This window comes from Oryctolagus cuniculus, chromosome 18, assembly GCF_964237555.1.
Source record: "Oryctolagus cuniculus chromosome 18, mOryCun1.1, whole genome shotgun sequence".
Taxonomy (NCBI): domain Eukaryota; kingdom Metazoa; phylum Chordata; class Mammalia; order Lagomorpha; family Leporidae; genus Oryctolagus; species Oryctolagus cuniculus.
Genome location: NC_091449.1, coordinates 50,957,321 through 50,968,584, shown reverse-complemented (window position 1 = coordinate 50,968,584; position 11,264 = coordinate 50,957,321). Strand labels below are relative to the sequence as shown.

The following is an 11,264-nucleotide window of genomic DNA, read 5'->3' as shown; positions in this document are numbered from 1 at the left end:
AAGTCTGAGTTCAAAAACTTTTTTTTTTTTAAGGCAGAGTTAGAGCTTCCATTCGCTGGTTCAGCCCCAAACGGCCCCAAGCCAGGATCCTGGAACTCCATCCAGGTCTCCCAGGTGCCTGGCAGGGGCCCAAACACCTGGGCCATTCCTCCAGGAGCGTTAGCAGAGAGCTGGATTTCCAGTGGAGTAGCTGGGAGTCTACCAGGATGCGGGGCTTAACCCGCCGCGCCGCAACAGCGGCCCTGAAAACTGGCCTTCTACAAAGAAAGGTCATTGTTCAACATTACAGGACAATCCAGGCCGACCACAATGCCCAAGTGCTTCTGCTGACGCCAGCTGGCGGACCCGGCAGGGCGAGCACAGATACGGCTGGGCGACCACAGCGCCACGAGCCAGGGCCGCCGGAAATGAAGGACCAGTGTCTCTCAAGCAGGCTACTTCAGCTCCGCCCCCCAACCAGCGAGCATGCGCAGCTCTCGATCCCGGTCCCCTCCCGCCGGGAGGCCCACTCCCGTCACCGAGCATGCGCAGTCCTTCTGCCGTCCCGCCCCTCCCTTTCCAGAACCCCCGGTTCCTTAGAAACGAGGCAGCGTGTTCCCGGTGGCGGCGAGCTAGACCTCGGTCCCCGCACATCCCCCCAGCCTCCCTCAAGGCAGACCGGTGGTCCCCGAGACCCGTCCGGACCCATGGTCTCCTGTGCGGCGCGGGGTGGGCGATGCCAGCGTGCCAGGTGAGAGGCGGCCCGCGGCGGCGGGTGAGGGTGAAGGAGGGCATGGCGCGGCCGTGAGCGGGCGCCGGCTTGGCCGCCGCCGCCGCCGGCGCCCTCGGTCAGAGGCGTGGATAGATAGAGCTGGAGCTGGAGGGGGCTTTTCTGACCGCCGGCACCCGCGGTGCGTACGAGGGCCGCCCTCCCCAGCCCAGAAATAAGACCGGTCCGTTTGCTCATAGAATTGGAGAATTTCGGATCCTGTAAGGACCCATCCCTTTACAAATAGGGAAACTGAGGTTCCCTGCCCGGTGCAGAGCAGACTGCCTACCTGTGTGAGCCCGGACGCTCTGTGGATGAAGGTGTCTGAGGTGTGGAAGCCTCAGACAAAGGGCTCGTCGGGCAGCCGGTCCAGCCTCCCTCAGAATGAAACGCGACTTTGAGGGGGTGAAATTTCCGTTTCAGAAACTGACGTTCAGGTGTCAGGCGGGAGAAGGGACCCCCCCACCCCCGCAGTGGGGTGGGGTTGCCTCTGCCAGCCCCTGAGTGCCTCTCGGGATCCTGGCCTGCCTTTGAGGCTCTGGGAGGCAGCAGCTGGACTTGAAAAGACAAAAGGTGAGGAAAGGTGTTCCCATCAAGGCCTGATCACCGGGGAGTGAGGAGGGAGGAGGTGAGGGGTCAGGATTAGGGGTGTGAAGTTTGCCTTCCAGACTGCATCGGAATCTGAAGCACAGGGCAGGAATACAGAAGTTTGCAATTGCGTTGGGTGGACACCAAGGAAGGTTCCAAACCTTTGTGTTTATATTCATTGTTCCCAAAGAGTCATGCTGAGAGCAGGACACGCGAGGAAATGAAGTGGTGCCCTTTGGCCACAACCAGGGCCAGGCATCACCTTTGTGATCTGTGAGGGCACGGAGTCCTCTCTGGGCAGCCCTTCAGCGTTTATACCAGAAGAGGAAGATGCTTAAAGCGTTGTGAATTGGAGGAGGTGGTTGTCTTTGAGTCTAGAAAGCTGGATTCATTCTTGATAAGGAAATTCATTTCCTTCTGAAAAGCTACACCAGAGAACAAAAGTTTTCACATCATTCATTTTAAAGACTCATTTTAAAGACGTGAAAACACCTGCTTTTAGGCTGGGAGAATCTGGACTCAGGTGAAAATCCTCAGCAGAATTAGACAAAGATTCTGTTGTGAGAGGCATTCTCATCCCACCTGGTTGTCTCACTGTTTCTGTGGAGTGATTCTTTTGGGTCGACTCTATTACTGTTTTTATTTGCTAGGAAAAATCAGATTTACTTTGATTTCTATAGCAGTATTATGATTTGCAAGTCAGTTTGTTTGCTGGCATGATGAAACTAATTTTCTGTGTATATTCAACTTTGCATCAGAGTTTTTTGTTTGTTTGAAAGGCAGTTACAGAGAAAAAGAGAGGGAGAGGCCGGCACCGTGGCTCACTAGGCTAATCCTCCGCCTTGCGGCGCCGGCACACCGGGTTCTAGTCCCGGTCGGGGCACCAGATTCTGTCCCGGTTGCCCCTCTTCCAGGCCAGCTCTCTGCTGTGGCCCGGGAAGGCAGTGGAGGATGGCCCAAGTGCTTGGGCCCTGCACCCCATGGGAGACCAGGAGAAGCACCTGGCTCCTGGCTTTGGATTAGCGCGGTGCGCCGGGCGCAGCGCGCTGGCCATGGCGGCCATTGGAGGGTGAACCAATGGCAAAGGAAGACCTTTCTCTCTCTCACTGTCCACTCTGCCTGTCCAAAAAAAAAAAAAAAAAGAGAGAGAGGGAGACACAGGAGAGAGATTTTCATCCAATGATTCACTCCCCATATGGCTACAGATGGCCAGAGCTGGGCCAATCCAAAGCCAGGAGCCAGAGCTTCTTCCAGGTTTCCCACATGGGTGCAGGGGCTCAAGTACTTGGGCCATCCTCTACTGCCTTCCTAGGCACACCAGTAGGGAGCTGGATCAAAGTGGACAGTGGAGACTCTTACCAGCACCCATATGGGATGCCGGCTCTGCAGGTGATGACTTCACCCACTATGCTGCAGCACCATCCCCAGCAGAGTTTTTTTTCTTCCTGCTACATAGTGATAGAGAACATTGAAAGTGTGATCATGTTATTAAGTCATATCAGTTTAAGGAAGAAAGCTTTGTCAAAGTTCATGAATCACTGCCAGACCATAACTAGTAGATATGGCTTTGCATTTTATTGACTTTTCTTGCATCTGTGGAGTTACTCAAGAGACATAATACATAATGGAACATTATCAGAAGTGAATCTAATCTGTGGGGGAAGTCAGTACTGTTAACTAAATTTTCAGAAAGGCTTCATGAAAATTGTCATATTCTGTGTAAAAATCCTCATCACTTTCATATCGACCCAGGTGACACTAAGACAAGTGGGCCAAAATTGAGGTAGGGTGGAAAGGGAAGCCATTGCCATCTGCAGAACTGGATGAGGTGTGAGAAGGTGCCTTGAATTTAAACACAGTTACATCCTTGAGTGAGCTGTTGGAAAAGGCACTGCTTAAATAGGACTACAGAGTCCCATGGATTTGTGTGTGTTTTCTGAGCTCTGACAGAAAGAAACTTGTTTTCAGAGGTGGAGAAGGGTGGACTTAGAGCTCTCAAAGTCTTTCCTAGTTGCTGTGACATGAAACCATTGACAAATAATTACTTAACAGCCACTCCATTTTCTGGGTCAGCTGCCTGTAATGAAATATTGACAGTATTTGACAGGCCAGCCATGAGGAAACTTTACCAGATAAACCAGTAATGCTAACAGGATCTACTTTCATTGAACTGATTGTCTAGTTTTACCATAAGAGGAGAAATGAAATAGGGATGTATTGTCTTCTGATGTAAGAAGCTGAGATACAAAGGTCAGTGTTACAGAACAAGGGAATCGGAGAGACCACTAACTTAGAAGCAGGCAAAAGTCCCTTTCTGATGCCTGAAAAGCCATTCATGTGTGTGTGTAGTAGGGAATCTGATTCTAAGACAAACCTATGGTCAGAAGTGGAAAACATCTAGAAAATAATCCAATGGGAAATTTTGCTATTTGTGAGAATTTGTATACATAATGGAGAGGCCAGTGTTAACGGCATAACGGGTTGAGCCGCTGCCTGGGACGCGGCTTCCCATATGGGCACCTGTTTGAGTCCTGGCTGCCCTTATTCCAGTCCAGCTCCCTACTAATGTGCCTGGGAGGGCAGCAGAGGATAGTCCAAGTACTTAGGCACCTGTACCCATGTGAGAGACACAAATGAAGTTCCTGACTCCTAGCTTTGGCCTGGCCCAGTGCTGGCTGCTGGCGGCCATTTGGGGAATGAACTAGCAGATGGAGGATCTCTCTTTTATCTGTAACTCTGACTTTCCAGTAAGTAAATATATATTTAAAATGTGTAATAGAACATTATTTTTTTGATCTACAAAAGTAGCAGCACAGTAAACTTAAAAGTAAACTTGGAGTCTAAATGTACAAATTAATTGAAAATCTAGAGGTCAGTTATTTTAAAAAATAAAAATTAGAGATATTTGAAATACACTTGGGCTCACAGTAGTTAGAATAAGAGATACTGAGGGGGCTGACGCTGTGGCATAGTGGTATAGTGGTATAGCTTCCTCCTGCAGTGCCGGCATCCCACATGAATGCCTGTTTGAGACCTGGCTTCTCCACTTCCAATCCAGCTCTTTGCTATGGCTTGGAAAAGCAGAAAATGGCCCAAGTGCTTGGGCCCCCTGCACCTGGCTTTGGGTTGGCCAGCTTGGGCCGTTGCAGCCATTTGGGAAGTGACCAGCAGATGGAAGATCTCTCCGTCTCTCTCTGCCTCTCTACAACTCTGCCTTTCAAATAAATAAATCTTTAAAAACAAGAGAGAAATACTGAGAAAGACATGCAAACAATAAGATGTCCCCTACACTCTGACAGCCCATTTGTGAATCAGACATTAGGTCAGTAATGAGGTCACTGAAGTATCATCTCTCAAAGACAAAGGAAATGAAAAATTTCTGTCTCATGATGATGAGACTAGACACTTAGAAAATAGGAATTAAACATTAAGAAGGAAGAGATAAAAATTCTTGCTCTGGGGCTGGTGCTGTGGCATAGCGGGTGAAGATGCTTCCTACAGTGCCAGCATCCCATATGGGTGCCAGTTCGAGTCCTGGCTGCTGTACTTATCCAACTCTCTGATATGCCCTGGGAAAGCAGCAGAAGATGGCCCAACTCCTTGGGGGCCCCTGTACCCACATGGGAGACCTGGAAGAAGCTCCTGGCCTCAGATTGGTGCATCTCTGGCCATTGCGGCCAATTGGGGAGTGAACAAGTGGATGAAAGACCCCCCCAACTTCTGTTTCCATGTAACTCTTTCAAATAAATAAATAAATCTTAAAAAAAAAAAAGAGAGAGAGAGAAGGTCATGACAATGTCTTTCTTCTGGGTACTGTTGGTTCTCAGGGTAGCCAGTGATAAAGTGCCTCTTGTTTGGGATCAGGCTAGCCTTGGGCATTTCTGGGAGAATAGGTCCCTCGACCCACCACCTGTCAAAGCCATCCCAAGAGCTACTTCTCTGAGGGTTTCTGTTCTGTGTAATGAAGAATCAAGAGTGAAGGTTGTGAAGAATGGGAACTGAGTACTGAGTGCAGTCTTATTTTCTGGCCTGAGACTGATGTGCTATTCTGAAAGTGAGCTGTCAATTTCTTGTAAGTATAGATAACTGTAAAACAGAACCCTAACCGCTTTGACTTGATATTTACCAAATTACTTTATAACTTCAAAAATCTTCTATTTACTTGCATATAGTTTGCTTAGAATGATTACCTTGTGCAAATTATGTAGTTTTCTGGACCATATATATATATATTTAAGATTTTATTTATTTATTTGAAAGGAAAGAAGAGAGAGAGATCAATCTTCTGTCTACTGGTTCACTCCCCAAATGGCTCCAGCAGCCAGGACTGAGCCAGGTCAATACCAGGAGCTTCTTCTTGGTCTTCCCATGTGGGTGGCAGGGACTCAAGCCCTTGGGCCATCTTTTGCTGCTTTTCCCTGGCCATTAGCAGGGAGCTGTATTGGAAATGGAACAGCTAGGACATAAACCAGCTCCCATGTGGGATGCTGGCATTGTGGGTGATGGCTTTACCAAGTATGCCACAATGCCAGGCCTTTGGCCATAATTTCTTAGCCTATATAATTTATAACAGAAAACAATGAAAATGACATAAGTGTGTAACATTAGAAAAATGAAAAGCTGGGGACAGCTGTTTGGCAGAGTGGTTAAGATACTGCTTGATATGCCCACATCCCATATTAGAGTGCTTGGGTTTAGATAGCAGTGGAAGATGACCCAAGTCTTTGGGCCCCTGCACGTGGGAGACCATGAGGAAGCTCCTGGCTTCGGATCGGCGCAGTTCTGGCCATTGCGGCGAATTTGGGGGAGTGAACCATTGAATGGAAGACCTCTTTCTTTCTCTGCCTCTCCTCTCTATATGTAAATCTGACTCTCAAGTAAAAAATAAATAAATCTTTAAAAAAAAAAAATTAAAGAGTGCTTGTGTTTAAAGCCCAAGCTCCTCTGCTGCGTTTGCCTTACTGTTGATTTGCATCCTGGGAGGCAGCAGGTGATAGCTCAGGTACTTGGTCCTCACCACCCATGGGGATATCCAGATTGAGTTCCCACTTCAACCTGGCTCATTCCCACCTGTTGGGGGCATTTGGGGACTGAACCAGTGGATGGGAACTCCATGTATGTCTGCCTCGCAAATCAATATATATCAATTGATCAAAAATTTTTAAAAGAGGAAAAGAGGGATGTGTGTTTGGCACAGTGCTTAAGACACTACTTGGGACACCCGGATCTCATATTTAGTGTTTGGATTTGAGTCCCTACTCTGCTTCTGATTCCAGGTTTCTGCTAATGTGAACCCTAGGAGGCAGCAAGTGATGGCTCAAGTACATGGATCCCTGTCACCCACGTAGGAGACCTGCACTGAGCTTCCAGCTGCTTCCTTTGGCCTGGCTCAGCTGAGGCTATTGCTGGCATTTAGGGAGTGAACCTGCAGATGGAAGATCTCTGTCTTTCTTTGTTTCTCTGTCTTACTGTAAGGAAAAGAAGAAAAACTGGTTCATATGGTTGTTAACATAGCATATAATCCTTAAAAGTTATGATAACCTGAAAAATGCTGATGTCAAAAGTGTTAAGTGAGGAGCCAGTGTTGTGGAATAACTGGTAAAGCTGTTGCCTGGGGTGCCGACATCCCATGTGGTCGCCGGTTTACTTCTGATTCAGCTCTCTACTAATGTCCTGGGAAAAGCAGCAGAAGATGACCCAGGTGTTTAGGTCTTTACCACCCACATGGGAGACCTGGATGAAGCTCCTGGCTGTTGGCTTCAGCCTGACCTAGCCCTGGCCATTATAGCCATCTGGGGAGTGAACCGGTAGCTGGAAGCTTGCTCTCTCTCTGTATCTCCCTGTTGAAAAAATTGTGCATAAAGTTTTATCATAGACATCAAACAAATGTAAAAGCAAAACAAAAAAATAAGAAAACATACTAATTTTCTATAATGAGTATGTATTTACATAAACAAACTCTTCTCAAAGTTTCCTGCTGGTATAAATGAGGATATTGAACTCGTCTTCTCTTGGAGGACTGTCAGCCTTTTTTTTTTTTTTTTTTTTTTTTAAGATTTATTTATTTTTTTGAAAGGCAGAGTTGCAGAGAAAGAGAAGTCTTCCACCTGCTGGTTTGCTCCCCAGGTGGCTGCAACAGCCGGAGCTGTGCTGATCTGAAGCCAGGTGCTTCTTCCAGGTCCCCCATGCAGGTATAGGGGCCCAAGGACTTGGCCATCTTCCACTGCTTTCCCAGGCCATAACAGAGAGCTGTATCAGAAGTGGAGCAGCCAGGACTCGAACCGGTGCCCATATCGAATGCCAGCGCTACAGACAGCAGCTTTAGCCACTATGCCACAGCACCAGCCCCAGCCTTTCTTAATCTATTAAAATTGGTTTGTCAGCAGGAAAACCACTGTATAGCAGTGGTGTTTTTCTGTCTCAGGTATTAGAGAACCAGACAGTAATGAAGTTACCTATATAATTACTTTAAATGTGTATAATTAAAGTGACTTATAGAATTTATGCTGGTAAGACTGCACTTTCTTTGGTGCTTTTTGACAGTATTTTTTTTTAACTTTTAATTTCATTTTATTTGAAAGGCAGACAGAGACAAGGCTAGATCTTCCATGCACTGGTTCACTCCTCAAATGCCCCGGACATACAGGGTGAGGCCAAGCCAAAGCCAGGAGCCCAGCACTCAATCCAGATCTTCCAAGTACTTGAGGTATCACCTGCTACCTTCCAGGATGCACAATAGCAGAAAGCTGGATCAGAAATGGAGGAGGCAGGATTAAAACCAAGTACTGGCCGGCGCCGCGGCTCACTAGGCTAATCCTCCGCCTTGCGGCGCCGGCACACCGGGTTCTAGTCCTGGTTGGGGCGCCGGGTTCTGTCCCGGTTGCCCCTCTTCCAGGCCAGCTCTCTGCTGTGGCCAGGGAGTGCAGTGGAGGATGGCCCAGGTGCTTGGGCCCTGCACCCCATGGGAGACCAGGAAAAAGCACCTGGCTCCTGGCTCCTGCCATCGGATCAGCGCGGTGCGCCGGCCGCAGCGCGCCGGCCGCGGCGGCCATTGGAGGGTGAACCAACGGCAAAGGAAGACCTTTCTCTCTGTCTCTCTCTCTCACTGTCCACTCTGCCTGTCCAAAAAAAAAAAAAAAAAAACCAAGTACTCTGAAGTGACTTAACTGCTAAGTCAATGCCTGTCTCCCAACAGGTATTCTGACCCTTAAAGTATATAGAAATTTTTGAAAATATAAACATACAAAGCATATTATAGAATGTCCCATGGGTTACTGGTTTCTGCAAACCTATGGTGGCTCCTGCTAGGATGTGATTTTCATCTCTGAGGTGCTCTTGGGAGCATGTGAGGTGGTATTTTTTTTTTTTTAAGATTTATTTATTTATTTGAAAGAGTTACATAGAGGAGGAGAGGCAGAGGGGCGGGGGGTATCTTTCATCCACTGGTTCACTCCCAAATTGGCTGCAGTGGCCGGAGCTGAGCCATTCCGGAGCCAGGAGCTTCTTCTGGGTCTCACACGTGGGTGCAGGGCTCCAGGGACGTGGACCATCCTCTACTGCTTTCCCATGCCATAGCAGAGAGCTGGATCGGAAGAGGAGCAGCCAGGATACAAACCGGTGCCCGTATGGGATGCCGGCACTTCAGACCAGGGCTTTCTTTACCTGCTATGCCACAGCGCTGGCCCCTGGCATCTTCTGATTGCAGGGAGGAAGGTGGTAGATCAGTCATACTTCTGGTTACTTTTTGGCCATTCATATGAGCCAGGTGCCCTATTTTGGAGCAGTGGGGGAAATGATTTAACATAGTCTTCCTTATCTGATGCTGTTTTCAAAATAAATCATTATCTTTAATTTAAAAAAATTATCTGCTTGAGAGAGAGAAAAAAACTCACAATTCTCTGGTTCACTTCCCACATGCCTGCACGGTGGGAGCTGGGAACGCAATCCAGGCCCACACATGGGTTGCAGGAACCCAGCTATTTGAGCCATTGTCCTGCCTCCCAGGGTCTGAATGAGCAGGAAGCTGGACTCAGAAGCTGAAGCCAGCAGTTGAACTCCTGTGTGGAATGCAGCTGTCCTAACTGATAACTTAACTGCTATATTAGATGCCACCTCTAAATCATTGTATTTATTTATTAAAAGATTTATTTATTTATTTGGAAGAGTTCCAGAGAGAGGAGAGGCAGAGAGAGAGAGGTCTTCCATCCGCTAGTTCACTCCCCAATTGGCCGCAATGGCCGGAGCTGCGCCGATCCGAAACCAAGAACCAGGAGTTTCTTCCAGGTCTCCCACGCGGGTGCAGAGACTCCCAAGGGGTTGGGTCATCTTCTGCTTTCTCAGGCCATAGCAGAGAGCTGGATTGGAAGTGAAGCAGCCAGGTCTCAAACTGGCACCCATAGGGGATACCAGGCTTCAGGCCAGGGCATTAACCTGCTGCGCCCCAGCCCTGGCCTAAATCATTGTATGTAAATGGCCACTTTGATTCCCTATCCCTGGGCTTGCTCCTGGTAATGATAGTTTCAGTTATTTTTTTGTTTTGTTTTGTTTCTCCTTCTTTCAGTGCTTAAATCCCTATACTAAGAGAATATATTTTTTTATCTTCAGCTGTGTAAAAGGCAGAGCAACAGAGAGAGATGGAGCTTCCATCTGCTGGTTTACTCCCCAAATGCCAACAACAGGCGTGGCTGGGCTAGGCTCAAGCCAGGAGCTCAGAACTCCAGCAGGGTCTCCCACATGGGTAGCAGGGACCCAGGCACTTGAGCCATCACCTGCTGCCTTCCCAGAGTATGCATTAGCAGGAAGCTAGATTGGAAATGGGGTAGCTGAGACTAAAACTGGCACTATGATACGGGATGTGGGTGTCCCTAATGGTGGATTACCCCGCTATGCCATGTGCCTGCCTCCCAAGAACATTTAAATGCATTTAAGTAATTTATAAATTATATAGGAGAGCTGTCCCCACAGAGGCGACAAAGGGACTGGCTCTGGGAGTCAGAACGAACTGGAGTGCATCTCCCCTTCATGCAGCAGTGGTCACTCGTGTCCTGGGGGCTTGCTGTATCATCCCACACTGCTATAGCTGCCGCAGCACCATGGCTGTGCTCATCGTGCTCCTGTCCAGGTTGGTGGCAGGTGTCCTGGGGAATGAGTTTAGTATCTCAAGATCACCTGGGTCTGTTGTTTTCTGAAATGGAAACTGGCCAGTACCAGGAGAGCGAATCCCAGATGTGGCTGTCCATGGGCTTCTCTGTAAAAGAAGACCTTTCTTGGCCAGGACTCACAGTGGGTAACCTGTTCCACCGGCCTCGGGCTACTGTTATGTTGTTGGTGAAGGGAGTGGACAAACTTGCTCTGCCTCCGGACAGTGTCATTTCATACCCATTGGAGAATGCAGTTCCTTTTAGTCTTGACAGCATTGCAAATTCATTTCATTCCTTATTTTCTGAAGAAACTCCTGTAATTTTGCAGTTGGCTCCCAGTGAAGAAAGAGTGTACATGGTGGGGAAGCCAAACTCAATGTTTGAAGCCCTCTCAGTCACAATACAACTCCCTAATCGCCTCTTTCAAGAAAACTCCATGCTCAGTTCCCTTCCCCTCAATTCTCTGAATAGGAACAGTGAAGCTGACCTGCTCTTTCTTTCTGAACTGCAAGTATTACATGACATTTCAAGCTTGTTGTTTCGTCATAAGCATCTAAGGATCATTCTCCGGATTCATATTCACTGGAGCTGGCAGGTTTGGATGAGATTGGAAAATGTTATGGGGAAGACTCTGAGCAATGCCAAGATGCTTCTAGGATCCTAGTGGACGCTCTGCAGAGGTTTGCAGATGACATATACAGTCTTTATGGTGGGGATGCCATGGCAGAGTTAGTGACTGTCAAATCATTTGACAGTGAGGAAGACAAGAACTATCCTTAACAAGACAA

General features: G+C 48.0%; 1 protein-coding gene and 1 pseudogene across 3 annotated transcripts in view; both read left to right on the top strand.

Moving 5' to 3' along the window:
- Positions 1 to 503: 503 nt before the first annotated feature.
- GFOD2 (Gfo/Idh/MocA-like oxidoreductase domain containing 2) overlaps positions 504 to 11,264 on the top strand; it is a 53,089-nt gene continuing 42,328 nt past the window's right edge. The window contains exon 1 of one of the 3 annotated variants that reach the window (XM_002711618.5): positions 504 to 730. The gene's annotated coding sequence lies outside the window, so the exon portion shown is untranslated. Of the gene's footprint in view, positions 731 to 1,171; positions 1,322 to 11,264 lie in introns of those variants that run through there. The other 2 variants (XM_008257473.4, XM_051846947.2) reach the window with 2 other exon arrangements.
- The window catches only part of LOC127491332 (renin receptor pseudogene), a 36,966-nt pseudogene continuing 27,029 nt past the window's right edge, over positions 1,328 to 11,264 (top strand).